Below are 16,147 nucleotides of genomic sequence, written 5' to 3'. Positions count from 1 at the left end.
ATATTGATAGTGATAGGGTTAGGACTGAGTGACTGACTGCTCTAGACTGCAGAGTATTATTGATAGTGATAGGGTTAGGAGCTGAGTGACTGACTGCTCTAGACTGCAGAGTATATTGATAGTGATAGGGTTAGGAGCTGAGTGACTGACTGCTCTAGACTGCAGAGTATATTGATAGTGATAGGGTTAGGAGCTGAGTGACTGACTGCTCTAGACTGCAGAGTATATTGATAGTGATAGGGTTAGGAGCTGAGTGACTGACCGCTCTAGACTGCAGAGTATATTGATAGTGATAGGGTTAGGAGCTGAGTGACTGACTGCTTCTAGACTGCAGAGTATATTGATAGTGATAGGGTTAGGAGCTGAGTGACTGACCGCTCTAGACTGCAGAGTATATTGATAGTGATAGGGTTAGGAGCTGAGTGACTGACTGCTCTAGACTGCAGAGTATATTGATAGTGATAGGGTTAGGAGCTGAGTGACTGACTGCTCCTAGACTGCAGAGTATATTGATAGTGATAGGGTTAGGAGCTGAGTGACTGACCGCTCTAGACTGCAGAGTATATTGATAGTGATAGGGTTAGGAGCTGAGTGACTGACCGCTCTAGACTGCAGAGTATATTGATAGTGATAGGGTTAGGAGCTGAGTGACTGACTGCTCTAGACTGCAGAGTATATTGATAGTGATAGGGTTAGGAGCTGAGTGACTGACCGCTCTAGACTGCAGAGTATATTGATAGTGATAGGGTTAGGAGCTGAGTGACTGACTGCTCTAGACTGCAGAGTATATTGATAGTGATAGGGTTAGGAGCTGAGTGACTGACCGCTCTAGACTGCAGAGTATATTGATAGTGATAGGGTTAGGAGCTGAGTGACTGACTGCTCTAGACTGCAGAGTATATTGATAGTGATAGGGTTAGGAGCTGAGTGACTGACTGCTCTAGACTGCAGAGTATATTGATAGTGATAGGGTTAGGAGCTGAGTGACTGACTGCTCTAGACTGCAGAGTATATTGATAGTGATAGGGTTAGGAGCTGAGTGACTGACTGCTCTAGACTGCAGAGTATATTGATAGTGATAGGGTTAGGAGCTGAGTGACTGACTGCTCTAGACTGCAGAGTATATTGATAGTGATAGGGTTAGGAGCTGAGTGACTGACTGCTCTAGACTGCAGAGTATATTGATAGTGATAGGGTTAGGAGCTGAGTGACTGACTGCTCTAGACTGCAGAGTATATTGATAGTGATAGGGTTAGGAGCTGAGTGACTGACTGCTCTAGACTGCAGAGTATATTGATAGTGATAGGGTTAGGAGCTGAGTGACTGACTGCTCTAGACTGCAGAGTATATTGATAGTGATAGGGTTAGGAGCTGAGTGACTGACTGCTCTAGACTGCAGAGTATATTGATAGTGATAGGGTTAGGAGCTGAGTGACTGACTGCTCTAGACTGCAGAGTATATTGATAGTGATAGGGTTAGGAGCTGAGTGACTGACTGCTCTAGACTGCAGAGTATATTGATAGTGATAGGGTTAGGAGCTGAGTGACTGACTGCTCTAGACTGCAGAGTATATTGATAGTGATAGGGTTAGGAGCTGAGTGACTGACTGCTCTAGACTGCAGAGTATATTGATAGTGATAGGGTTAGGAGCTGAGTGACTGACTGCTCTAGACTGCAGAGTATATTGATAGTGATAGGGTTAGGAGCTGAGTGACTGACCGCTCTAGACTGCAGAGTATATTGATAGTGATAGGGTTAGGAGCTGAGTGACTGACCGCTCTAGACTGCAGAGTATATTGATAGTGATAGGGTTAGGAGCTGAGTGACTGACTGCTCTAGACTGCAGAGTATATTGATAGTGATAGGGTTAGGAGCTGAGTGACTGACTGCTCTAGACTGCAGAGTATATTGATAGTGATAGGGTTAGGAGCTGAGTGACTGACCGCTCTAGACTGCAGAGTATATTGATAGTGATAGGGTTAGGAGCTGAGTGACTGACTGCTCTAGACTGCAGAGTATATTGATAGTGATAGGGTTAGGAGCTGAGTGACTGACTGCTTTAGACTGCAGAGTATATTGATAGTGATAGGGTTAGGAGCTGAGTGACTGACCGCTCTAGACTGCAGAGTATATTGATAGTGATAGGGTTAGGAGCTGAGTGACTGACCGCTCTAGACTGCAGAGTATATTGATAGTGATAGGGTTAGGAGCTGAGTGACTGACCGCTCTAGACTGCAGAGTATATTGATAGTGATAGGGTTAGGAGCTGAGTGACTGACTGCTTTAGACTGCAGAGTATATTGATAGTGATAGGGTTAGGAGCTGAGTGACTGACCGCTCTAGACTGCAGAGTATATTGATAGTGATAGGGTTAGGAGCTGAGTGACTGACCGCTCTAGACTGCAGAGTATATTGATAGTGATAGGGTTAGGAGCTGAGTGACTGACTGCTCTAGACTGCAGAGTATATTGATAGTGATAGGGTTAGGAGCTGAGTGACTGACTGCTCTAGACTGCAGAGTATATTGATAGTGATAGGGTTAGGAGCTGAGTGACTGACCGCTCTAGACTGCAGAGTATATTGATAGTGATAGGGTTAGGAGCTGAGTGACTGACCGCTCTAGACTGCAGAGTATATTGATAGTGATAGGGTTAGGAGCTGAGTGACTGACTGCTCTAGACTGCAGAGTATATTGATAGTGATAGGGTTTAGGAGCTGAGTGACTGACTGCTCTATACTGCAGAGTATATTGATAGTGATAGGGTTAGGAGCTGAGTGACTGACCGCTCTAGACTGCAGAGTATATTGATAGTGATAGGGTTAGGAGCTGAGTGACTGACTGCTCTAGACTGCAGAGTATATTGATAGTGATAGGGTTAGGAGCTGAGTGACTGACTGCTCTAGACTGCAGAGTATATTGATAGTGATAGGGTTAGGAGCTGAGTGACTGACTGCTCTAGACTGCAGAGTATATTGATAGTGATAGGGTTAGGAGCTGAGTGACTGACTGCTCTAGCACTGCAGAGTATATTGATAGTGATAGGGTTAGGAGCTGAGTGACTGACTGCTCTAGACTGCAGAGTATATTGATAGTGATAGGGTTAGGAGCTGAGTGACTGACTGCTCTAGACTGCAGAGTATATTGATAGTGATAGGGTTAGGAGCTGAGTGACTGACTGCTCTAGACTGCAGAGTATATTGATAGTGATAGGGTTAGGAGCTGAGTGACTGACTGCTCTAGACTGCAGAGTATATTGATAGTGATAGGGTTAGGAGCTGAGTGACTGACTGCTCTAGACTGCAGAGTATATTGATAGTGATGACTGCTGCTAGGGGTTAGGAGCTGAGTGACTGACTGCTCTAGACTGCAGAGTATATTGATAGTGATAGGGTTAGGAGCTGAGTGACTGACTGCTCTAGACTGCAGAGTATATTGATAGTGATAGGGTAAGGAGCTGAGTGACTGACTGCTCTAGACTGCAGAGTATATTGATAGTGATAGGGTTAGGAGCTGAGTGACTGACCGCTCTAGACTGCAGAGTATATTGATAGTGATAGGGTTAGGAGCTGAGTGACTGACTGCTCTAGACTGCAGAGTATATTGATAAGTGATATGGTTAGGAGCTGAGTGACTGACTGCTTTAGACTGCAGAGTATATTGATAGTGATAGGGTTAGGAGCTGAGTGACTGACCGCTCTAGACTGCAGAGTATATTGATAGTGATAGGGTTAGGAGCTGAGTGACTGACTGCTCTAGACTGCAGAGTATACTGATAGTGATAGGGTTAGGAGCTGAGTGACTGACTGCTCTAGACTGCAGAGTATATTGATAGTGATAGGGTTAGGAGCTGAGTGACTGACTGCTCTAGACTGCAGAGTATATTGATAGTGATAGGGTTAGGAGCTGAGTGACTGACTGCTCTAGACTGCAGAGTATATTGATAGTGATAGGGTTAGGAGCTGATTGACTGACTGCTCTAGACTGCAGAGTATATTGATAGTGATAGGGTTAGGAGCTGAGTGACTGACCGCTCTAGACTGCAGAGTATATTGATAGTGATAGGGTTAGGAGCTGAGTGACTGACTGCTCTAGACTGCAGAGTATATTGATAGTGATAGGGTTAGGAGCTGAGTGACTGACTGCTCTAGACTGCAGAGTATATTGATAGTGATAGGATTAGGAGCTGAGTGACTGACTGCTCTAGACTGCAGAGTATATTGATAGTGATAGGGTTAGGAGCTGAGTGACTGACTGCTCTAGACTGCAGAGTATATTGATAGTGATAGGGTTAGGAGCTGAGTGACTGACCGCTCTAGACTGCAGAGTATATTGATAGTGATAGGGTTAGGAGCTGATTGACTGACCGCTCTAGACTGCAGAGTATATTGATAGTGATAGGGTTAGGAGCTGAGTGACTGACTGCTCTAGACTGCAGAGTATATTGATAGTGATAGGGTTAGGAGCTGAGTGACTGACCGCTCTAGACTGCAGAGTATATTGATAGTGATAGGGTTAGGAGCTGAGTGACTGACCGCTCTAGACTGCAGAGTATATTGATAGTGATAGGGTTAGGAGCTGATTGACTGACCGCTCTAGACTGCAGAGTATATTGATAGTGATAGGGTTAGGAGCTGAGTGACTGACTGCTCTAGACTGCAGAGTATATTGATAGTGATAGGGTTAGGAGCTGAGTGACTGACCGCTCTAGACTGCAGAGTATATTGATAGTGATAGGGTTAGGAGCTGAGTGACTGACTGCTCTAGACTGCAGAGTATATTGATAGTGATAGGGTTAGGAGCTGAGTGACTGACTGCTCTAGACTGCAGAGTATATTGATAGTGATAGGGTTAGGAGCTGAGTGACTGACTGCTCTAGACTGCAGAGTATATTGATAGTGATAGGGTTAGGAGCTGATTGACTGACTGCTCTAGACTGCAGAGTATATTGATAGTGATAGGGTTAGGAGCTGAGTGACTGACCGCTCTAGACTGCAGAGTATATTGATAGTGATAGGGTTAGGAGCTGAGTGACTGACTGCTCTAGACTGCAGAGTATATTGATAGTGATAGGGTTAGGAGCTGAGTGACTGACTGCTCTAGACTGCAGAGTATATTGATAGTGATAGGATTAGGAGCTGAGTGACTGACTGCTCTAGACTGCAGAGTATATTGATAGTGATAGGGTTAGGAGCTGAGTGACTGACTGCTCTAGACTGCAGAGTATATTGATAGTGATAGGGTTAGGAGCTGAGTGACTGACTGCTGTAGACTGCAGAGTATATTGATTGTCTAACAGTGTTTTACTGTCAGCTGCAGCAGGGACACACTGCAGACTACAGCTATTTACAGCCTAAGAGTAGAGTAGTGTTGATAGCTAGTGATAGATAGTGTTGATAACTCTGTCAGCTACAGACTACAGCTATTTACAGCCTAAGAGTAGAGTGGTGTTGATAGCTAGTGATAGATAGTGTTGATAACTCTGTCAGCTACAGACTACAGCTATTTACAGCCTAAGAGTAGAGTGGTGTTGATAGCTAGTGATAGATAGTGTTGATAACTCTGTCAGCTACAGACTACAGCTATTTACAGCCTAAGAGTAGAGTGGTGTTGATAGCTAGTGTTAGATAGTGTTGATAGCTAGTGATAGATAGTGTTGATAACTCTGTCAGCTACAGACTACAGCTATTTACAGCCTAAGAGTAGAGTGGTGTTGATAGCTAGTGATAGATAGTGTTGATAACTCTGTCAGCTACAGACTACAGCTATTTACAGCCTAAGAGTAGAGTGTGTGTTTGTGTGTGTGTGAGCATCAGTGGGTGTCTGTGTGGCTGTGTGAAATACAGTGGATAACAGGATCAATAACAGCAATCTTTATTTAAAAACAGTCCCTGAAAATAAACCAGTCCGATGGCACACAGTCCATTTACAAAACGCTTTGAGACTATTAATTATAACCTTGTTATATATAAACACACAGGAACAGTTTAGGTAGAGGAAAGAAAGAACACACACCTGTAGAGGTGAGGTACTAATTATCTGAACATAGAACTCTGAAAAGAAGGACATGAAGGTCGGGGGCCGTGTCCCAATACCCATACTAGGGTTCTAAATATTAGGCTGATGGGTATGCGAAAATAAAACATTTATAGTATGTGAAATTTGAAAATGTCGTTTTTTAAATGTTATACACATTTGGATGTTATACACATTTGGGCTTTTCGTCTAGTAGAATTCACTGAACACTATTGAGGAAGAGAATGGTCTTTATCTAGTAGAATTCACTGAACACTATTGAGGAAGAGAACGGTCTTTATCTAGTAGAATTCACTGAACACTATTGAGGAAGAGAACGGTCTTTATCTAGTAGAATTCACTGAACACTATTGAGGAAGAGAATGGTCTTTATCTAGTAGAATTCACTGAACACTATTGAGGAAGAGAACGGTCTTTATCTAGTAGAATTCACTGAACACTATTGAGGAAGAGAATGGTCTTTATCTAGTAGATGATGCCTTCTCAGTATGGATGAGGGCAGGATGTTGATATTTGTTGCTTACTGCATACCTTTATACTAAACAGTCTGTTCTAAATAGTATGTAGTATGATGAGTACACAGTATGTAGTTTTAGTAGGTAGTAGGTAAGACAGGTTTCAGACACGGCCCACACTTCTTCTCTTCTGTCTGGCAGCAGTGTGTGGAGAGAGGAGAGTGATGTCATGACGCCAGACAGAAGAGAGAGTGATGTCATGACGCCAGACAGAGGAGAGTGTGATGTCATGACGCCAGACAGAAGAGAGTGTGATGTCATGACGCCAGACAGAAGAGAGTGTGATGTCATGACGCCAGACAGAAGAGAGTGTGATGTCATGACGCCAGACAGAAGAGAGTGTGATGTCATGACGCCAGACAGAAGAGAGTGTGATGTCATGACGCCAGACAGAAGAGAGAGTGATGTCATGACGCCAGACAGAAGAGAGTGTGATGTCATGACGCCAGACAGAAGAGAGTGTGATGTCATGACGCCAGACAGAAGAGAGTGTGATGTCATGACGCCAGACAGAAGAGAGAGTGATGTCATGACGCCAGACAGAAGAGAGTGTGATGTCATGACGCCAGACAGAAGAGAGTGTGATGTCATGACGCCAGACAGAGGAGAGTGTGATGTCATGACGCCAGACAGAGGAGAGTGTGATGTCATGACGCCAGACAGAGGAGAGTGATGTCATGACGCTAGACAGAAGAGAGTGTGATGTCATGACGCCAGACAGAGGAGAGTGTGATGTCATGACGCCAGACAGAGGAGAGTGACTTCATGTCCCCAGACAGAGGAGAGTGACTTCATGACGCCAGACAGAGGAGAGTGACTTCATGTCCCCAGACAGAGGAGAGTGACTTCATGACGCCAGACAGAGGAGAGTGACTTCATGTCCCCAGACAGAGGAGAGTGTGATGTCATGACGCCAGACAGAGGAGAGTGTGATGTCATGACGCCAGACAGAGGAGAGTGACTTCATGTCCCCAGACAGAGTTCTGTCCAGGTTAGGTAACGTTAGTCTGTAGTAGAGTAGTATACGTGTAATTCCTTGCATTATTGTGTTGGTTTTAATAGAGATAGAATTATAGAATAGAAAACAGCCGTGTTGATCTAGTGTAGTGTATATCTATGTCTGTATATATGTTGCTTGTGCTGAGCCCACATCCTCAATCTAACCCTACACACACACACACACACACACACACACACACACACACACACACACACACACACACACACACACACACTAACCTAGCCCACACACTCTCTCTCTCTCTCCTCTTAGTGATTATATACATGACACCCAGTGCATTAAACCGGTGGTAGATTGAGCAACACAGCTTGGTAGATCATATAAAAGTGATCAGTATCAATGTAATAAATCAGTGTGTAATATCGACCTATACAGCATGTTAATCGGGAGGGATGTTGGGCCCCTGGGAGGCCGACTGACTCACTAACAACTGGGTCAGAACAGAAATATGGTGCGAGAATAAGCATGCATGTGTCTACTAGTCCTGCTTCTAGTGCACAGTAAACATATCATCATTACCATCACCATCATCATATATCATCACCATCACCATCATAATAATCATCACCATCATAATAATCACCATTATTACCATCATCACACCATCATCTATCATCATCACCATCATCACCATCATAATAATCATCACCATCATAATAATCACCATCATCATCATCACCATCATCATCATCACCATCACCATCATAATATTCATCACCATCATAATAATCACCATTATTACCATCATCACACCATCATCTATCATCATCACCATTACATCATCATAATAATAATCATCATCACCATCATCACCATCGTCATATGTCATATCATCTTCATCATCATCATCTTCATCAGAGTTCAGTAGTAAAGTAATCAGGAATTTAGAGGGAGTCACTGTGCGTTAGCTGGTTATTAGTTCAACTCCCTCTTTTGGCTGGACCTTGTTATCGGTTCAAGTCCTTTTGGCTGAACCAGGTTATTGGTTCAACTCCTTTTAGCTGAACCAGGTTATTGGTTCAAGTCCCTCTTTTGGCTGGACCTTGTTATTAGTTCAAGTCCTTTTGGCTGGACCATGTTATTGGTTCAAGTCCCTCTTTTGGCTGAACCAGGTTATTGGTTCAAGTCCCTCTTTTGGCTGAACCAGGTTATTGGTTCAACTCCTTTTAGCTGAACCAGGTTATTGGTTCAAGTCCCTCTTTTGGCTGGACCTTGTTATTAGTTCAAGTCCTTTTGGCTGGACCATGTTATTGGTTCAAGTCCCTCTTTTGGCTGAACCAGGTTATTGGTTCAAGTCCCTCTTTTGGCTGAACCAGGTTATTGGTTCAAGTCCCTCTTTTGGCTGGACCATATTATTGGTTCAAGTCCCTCTTTTGGCTGGACCTTGTTATTGGTTCAAGTCCCTCTTTTGGCTGGCCCTTGTTATTGATTCAAGTCCTTTTGGCTGAACCAGGTTATTGGTTCAAGTCCTTTTGGCACTCTCCTGTATTTAGCATTGGCACTCTATTATGGCACTGTCTTCTGTCCATATAAAGACAAAAGTCTGTTGTTCATGGGCCATATACAGTATGCCTGTTGTTCATGGGCCATATACAGTATGCCTGTTGTTCATGGGGCCATATACAGTATGCCTGTTGTTCATGGGCCATATATGTCTCTTTTTAGTTTCTGGCCTCAGTGCCATCTGGTGTTTTAGGGTCAAACTAGGTCTTTAGGAAAAACAGGGGTTAGGGTTTAGAGGTCAAACTAGGTCTTTAATGAAAACAAGGGTTAGGGTTCAGAGGTCAAACTAGGTATTTAGTGAAAACAGGGATTAGGGTTCAGACGTCAAACTAGGTCTCTAGTGAAAACAAGGGTTAGGGTTCAGAGGTCAAACTAGGTCTCTAGTGAAAACGGGTTAGGGTTCAGACGTCAAACTAGGTCTCTAGTGAAAACGGGGGTTAGGGTTCAGACGTCAAACTAGGTCTCTAGTGAAAACAGGGGTTAGAGTTCAGCGCAAGCATTACTATCATCATTATTAAAAGTATTATTCATAAAATTAATATAACTATTATTATTATTATTATTGTTATTGTTATAACTAGTCCTATGTACAGAGCAGTAGTGAAGCCAGAGTATACAGGCAATCATATTGACTCACTCTACTAAATGGAAGCTTTTGTTTGTTTTTGAAAATACTTTAAAAATATATTTTTTTCCCCCGTGAAGTTGATCAACTTGATTTATAAAATCCTGTCTGATGCAGCTGAAGTCTCGTGTGCTTGAATCAGAGCTGGTCGCTATGGAAACGGACAGGTGTGCCGTGGTTGGTCGGTTTCACTTCCTTTGAGCGATTAGAGGGGAAGAGTGATGACATCACCAGCCCAGAGCTGTCTGCCCAATCAGAGAAGGGGGCGGGAAGGAAGTCCAGTCCTCTGAAAAAACGTGATTGGTTGATGTGGAGTTGGCCGGCAGCTCTCTGTGATCTGATTGGCTGTAAGGCACTGTGAGGGAGTGGTCAGGAGAGGTCAGTCATGCTGAGGCTCATGGGTAGTCCTGGTCGGAGGTAGGGGACTCGGGGGAAGTCTGGAGGGTGAGAGAAGTCAGGGGTCAGAACACGCCCGTTCTCCCCAGAGGACCCCGTGATGGACAGCCTGGCCTTACTCCGCATGGCATCCGTAAACGTCATCTACACACACACACACACACACACACACACACACACACACACACACACACACACACACACACACACACACACACACACACACACACACACACACACACACACAGAAAAACAAAATAAAAAATGCAATGGTCAGGGTCAGCTCCACTTCACACTGCTGTAGAAATATAGAAATATAGATATGTAAAATGTAGAAATGCAGTATGTAGTAAATGCAGTATGTAGAAAATGCAGTATGTAGAAATGCAGTATGTAGTAAATGCAGTATGTAGTAAATGCAGTATGTAGAAATGCAGTATGTAGTAAATGCAGTATGTAGTAAATGCAGTATGTAGAAAATGCAGTATGTAGAAATGCAGTATGTAGAAAATGCAGTATGTAGAAATGCAGTATGTAGTAAATGAAGTATGTAGTAAATGCAGTATGTAGAAATGCAGTATGTATTAAATGTAGTATGTAGTAAATGCAGTATGTAGAAATGCAGTATGTAGTAAATGAAGTAGGTAGAAATGCAGTATGTATTAAATGAAGTATGTAGAAATGCAGTATGTATTAAATGAAGTATGTAGTAAATGAAGTATGTAGAAATGAAGTATGTATTAAATGTAGTATGTAGTAAATGTAGTATGTAGTAAATACAGTATGTAGTAAATGAAGTATGTAGTAAATGAAGTATGTAGAAATGCAGTATGTTGTAAATGCAGTATGTAGAAATGCAGTATGTAGTAAATGCAGTATGTAGTAAATGAAGTATGTAGAAATGCAGTATGTAGTAAATGAAGTATGTAGAAATGCACTATGTAGTAAATGAAGTATGTAGAAATGCAGTATGTAGTAAATGAAGTATGTAGTAAATGAAGTATGTATTACATGTAGTATGTAGTACATGAAGTATGTAGAAATGCAGTATGTAGTAAATGCAGTATGTAGAAATGCAGTATGTAGTAAATGCAGTATGTAGTAAATGTAATAAATGCAGTATGTAGTAAATGTAGTATGTAGTAAATGTAGTAAATGCAGTATGTTGTATGTAGTAAATGCAGTATGTGGTAAATGTAGTATGTAGTAAAAGTAGTTTGTAGTAATTGCAGTATGTAGTAAATGTAGTATGTAGTAAATGTAGTAAATGCAGTATGTTGTAAATGCAGTATGTTGTAAATGCAGTATGTTGTAAATGCAGTATGTACTAAATGTAGTAAATGCAGTACGTTGTAAATGCAGTATGTTGTAAATGTAGTAAATGCAGTATGTAGTAAATGCAGTATGTAGTATGTATAAATGCAGTATGTTGTAAATGCAGTATGTAGTAAATGCAGTATGTAGTAAATGTAGTACGTACTAAATGTAGTACGTAGTAAATGTAGTATGTAGTAAATGTAGTAAATGCAGTATGTTGTAAATGCAGTATGTTGTAAATGCAGTATGTTGTAAATGCAGTATGTACTAAATGTAGTAAATGCAGTACGTAGTAAATGCAGTATGTAGTAAATGTAGTATGTAGTAAATGTAGTAAATGCAGTATGTTGTAAATGCAGTATGTTGTAAATGTAGTAAATGCAGTATGTAGTAAATGCAGTATGTAGTATGTATAAATGCAGTATGTTGTAAATGCAGTATGTAGTAAATGCAGTATGTAGTAAACGTAGTACGTAGTAAATGTAGTACGTAGTAAATGTAGTATGTAGTAAATGTATATGTAGTAAATGTAGTACGTGGTAAATGTAGTATGTAGTAAATGCAGTATGTAGTAAATGCAGTATGTCGACGTCTGTGTCCAGTATGGTGTATGTCAGTATGGTGTATGACAGTATGGTGTATGTCAGTATGGTGTATGACAGTATGGTGTATGACAGTATAGTGTATGACAGTATGGTGTATAACAGTATGGTGTATGACAGTTTGGTGTGTATAACAGTATGGTGTATGACAGTATGGTGTATGAAAGTATGGTGTATAACAGTATGGTGTATGACAGTATAGTGTATGTCAGTATGGTGTATAACAGTATGGTGTATGACAGTATGGTGTATAACAGTATGGTGTATAACAGTATGGTGTATGACAGTATGGTGTATAACAGTATGGTGTATAACAGTAAGGTGTATATCAGTATGGTGTATAACAGTATGGTGTATAACAGTATGGTGTATAACAGTATGGTGTATAACAGTATGGTGTATAACAGTATGGTGTGTATGACAGTATGGTGTGTATGACAGTATGGTGTATAACAGTATGGTGTATAACAGTATGGTGCGTATGACAGTATGGTGTATAACAGTATGGTGTGTATGACAGTATGGTGTGTATGACAGTATGGTGTATAACAGTATGGTGTATAACAGTATGGTGTATGACAGTATGGTGTATGACAGTATGGTGTGTATGACAGTATGGTGTATAACAGTATGGTGCGTATGACAGTATGGTGTATAACAGTATGGTGTGTATGACAGTATGGTGTGTATGACAGTATGGTGTATAACAGTATGGTGTATAACAGTATGGTGTATGACAGTATGGTGTATGACAGTATGGTGTATAACAGTATGGTGTATGACAGTATGGTGTATAACAGTATGGTGTATGACAGTATGGTGTGTATAACAGTATGGTGTATGTCAGTATGGTGTGTATGACAGTATGGTGTATAACAGTATGGTGTATAACAGTATGGTGTATGACAGTATGGTGTATGACAGTATGGTGTGTATAACAGTATGGTGTATAACAGTATGGTGTATAACAGTATGGTGTGTATGACAGTATGGTGTGTATGACAGTATGATGTATAACAGTATGGTGTATAACAGTATGGTGCGTATGACAGTATGGTGTATAACAGTATGGTGTATGACAGTATGGTGTGTATGACAGTATGGTGTATGACAGTATGGTGTATAACAGTATGGTGTATAACAGTATGTTGTATGACAGTATGGTGTATGACAGTATGGTGTATGACAGTATGGTGTATAACAGTATGGTGTATGACAGTATGGTGTATGACGTATGGTGTATGACAGTATGGTGTATAACAGTATGGTGTATGACAGTATGGTGTATGACAGTATGGTGTATAACAGTATGGTGTATGACAGTATGGTGTATGACAGTATGGTGTATGACAGTATGGTGTATAACAGTATGGTGTATAACAGTATGGTGTATAACAGTATGGTGTGTATAACAGTATGGTGTATGACAGTATGGTGTGTATAACAGTATGGTGTATGTCAGTATGGTGTGTATGACAGTATGGTGTATAACAGTATGGTGTATAACAGTATGGTGTATGACAGTATGGTGTATGACAGTATGGTGTGTATAACAGTATGGTGTATAACAGTATGGTGTATAACAGTATGGTGTGTATGACAGTATGGTGTGTATGACAGTATGGTGTATAACAGTATGGTGTATAACAGTATGGTGCGTATGACAGTATGGTGTATAACAGTATGGTGTATAACAGTATGGTGTATGACAGTATGGTGTATAACAGTATGGTGTATGACAGTATGGTGTGTATAACAGTATGGTGTATGTCAGTATGGTGTGTATGACAGTATGGTGTATAACAGTATGGTGTATAACAGTATGGTGTATGACAGTATGGTGTATAACAGTATGGTGTGTATGACAGTATGGTGTATGACAGTATGGTGTGTATGACAGTATGGTGTATAACAGTATGGTGTATAACAGTATGGTGCGTATGACAGTATGGTGTATGACAGTATGGTGTGTATGACAGTATGGTGTATGACAGTATGGTGTATAACAGTATGGTGTATAACAGTATGTTGTATGACAGTATGGTGTATGTCAGTATGGTGTATGTCAGTATGGTGTATGACGTATGGTGTATGACAGTATGGTGTATAACAGTATGGTGTATGACAGTATGGTGTATGACAGTATGGTGTATAACAGTATGGTGTATGACAGTATGGTGTATGACAGTATGGTGTGTATAACAGTATGGTGTATGTCAGTATGGTGTGTATGACAGTATGGTGTATAACAGTATGGTGTATAACAGTATGGTGTATGACAGTATGGTGTATGACAGTATGGTGTGTATAACAGTATGGTGTATAACAGTATGGTGTATAACAGTATGGTGTGTATGACAGTATGGTGTGTATGACAGTATGGTGTATAACAGTATGGTGTATAACAGTATGGTGCGTATGACAGTATGGTGTATAACAGTATGGTGTATAACAGTATGGTGTATGACAGTATGGTGTATAACAGTATGGTGTATGACAGTATGGTGTGTATAACAGTATGGTGTATGTCAGTATGGTGTGTATGACAGTATGGTGTATAACAGTATGGTGTATAACAGTATGGTGTATGACAGTATGGTGTATAACAGTATGGTGTGTATGACAGTATGGTGTATGACAGTATGGTGTGTATGACAGTATGGTGTATAACAGTATGGTGTATAACAGTATGGTGCGTATGACAGTATGGTGTATGACAGTATGGTGTGTATGACAGTATGGTGTATGACAGTATGGTGTATAACAGTATGGTGTATAACAGTATGTTGTATGACAGTATGGTGTATGTCAGTATGGTGTATGTCAGTATGGTGTATGACGTATGGTGTATGACAGTATGGTGTATAACAGTATGGTGTATGACAGTATGGTGTATGACAGTATGGTGTATAACAGTATGGTGTATGACAGTATGGTGTATAACAGTATGGTGTATAACAGTATGGTGTATGACAGTATGGTGTATGACAGTATGGTGTGTATAACAGTATGGTGTATAACAGTATGGTGTATAACAGTATGGTGTGTATGACAGTATGGTGTGTATGACAGTATGGTGTATAACAGTATGGTGTATAACAGTATGGTGCGTATGACAGTATGGTGTATAACAGTATGGTGTGTATGACAGTATGGTGTGTATGACAGTATGGTGTATAACAGTATGGTGTATAACAGTATGATGTATGACAGTATGGTGTATGACAGTATGGTGTGTATGACAGTATGGTGTATAACAGTATGGTGCGTATGACAGTATGGTGTATAACAGTATGGTGTGTATGACAGTATGCTGTGTATGACAGTATGGTGTATAACAGTATGGTGTATAACAGTATGGTGTATGACAGTATGGTGTATGACAGTATGGTGTATAACAGTATGGTGTATGACAGTATGGTGTATAACAGTATGGTGTATGACAGTATGGTGTGTATAACAGTATGGTGTATGTCAGTATGGTGTGTATGACAGTATGGTGTATAACAGTATGGTGTATAACAGTATGGTGTATGACAGTATGGTGTATGACAGTATGGTGTGTATAACAGTATGGTGTATAACAGTATGGTGTATAACAGTATGGTGTGTATGACAGTATGGTGTGTATGACAGTATGGTGTATAACAGTATGGTGTATAACAGTATGGTGCGTATGACAGTATGGTGTATAACAGTATGGTGTATGACAGTATGGTGTGTATGACAGTATGGTGTATGACAGTATGGTGTATAACAGTATGGTGTATAACAGTATGTTGTATGACAGTATGGTGTATGACAGTATGGTGTATAACAGTATGGTGTATGACAGTATGGTGTATGACGTATGGTGTATGACAGTATGGTGTATAACAGTATGGTGTATGACAGTATGGTGTATAACAGTATGGTGTATGACAGTATGGTGTATGACAGTATGGTGTATGACAATATGGTGTATGACAGTATGGTGTATAACAGTATGGTGTATAACAGTATGGTGTATAACAGTATGGTGTGTATAACAGTATGGTGTATGACAGTATGGTGTGTATAACAGTATGGTGTATGTCAGTATGGTGTGTATGACAGTATGGTGTATAACAGTATGGTGTATAACAGTATGGTGT

This window comes from Coregonus lavaretus (genome assembly GCF_964263955.1).
Source record: "Coregonus lavaretus genome assembly, contig: HAP1_SCAFFOLD_1047, whole genome shotgun sequence".
NCBI lineage: Eukaryota > Metazoa > Chordata > Actinopteri > Salmoniformes > Salmonidae > Coregonus > Coregonus lavaretus.
Note: the sequence above shows the minus strand (reverse complement) of the source record.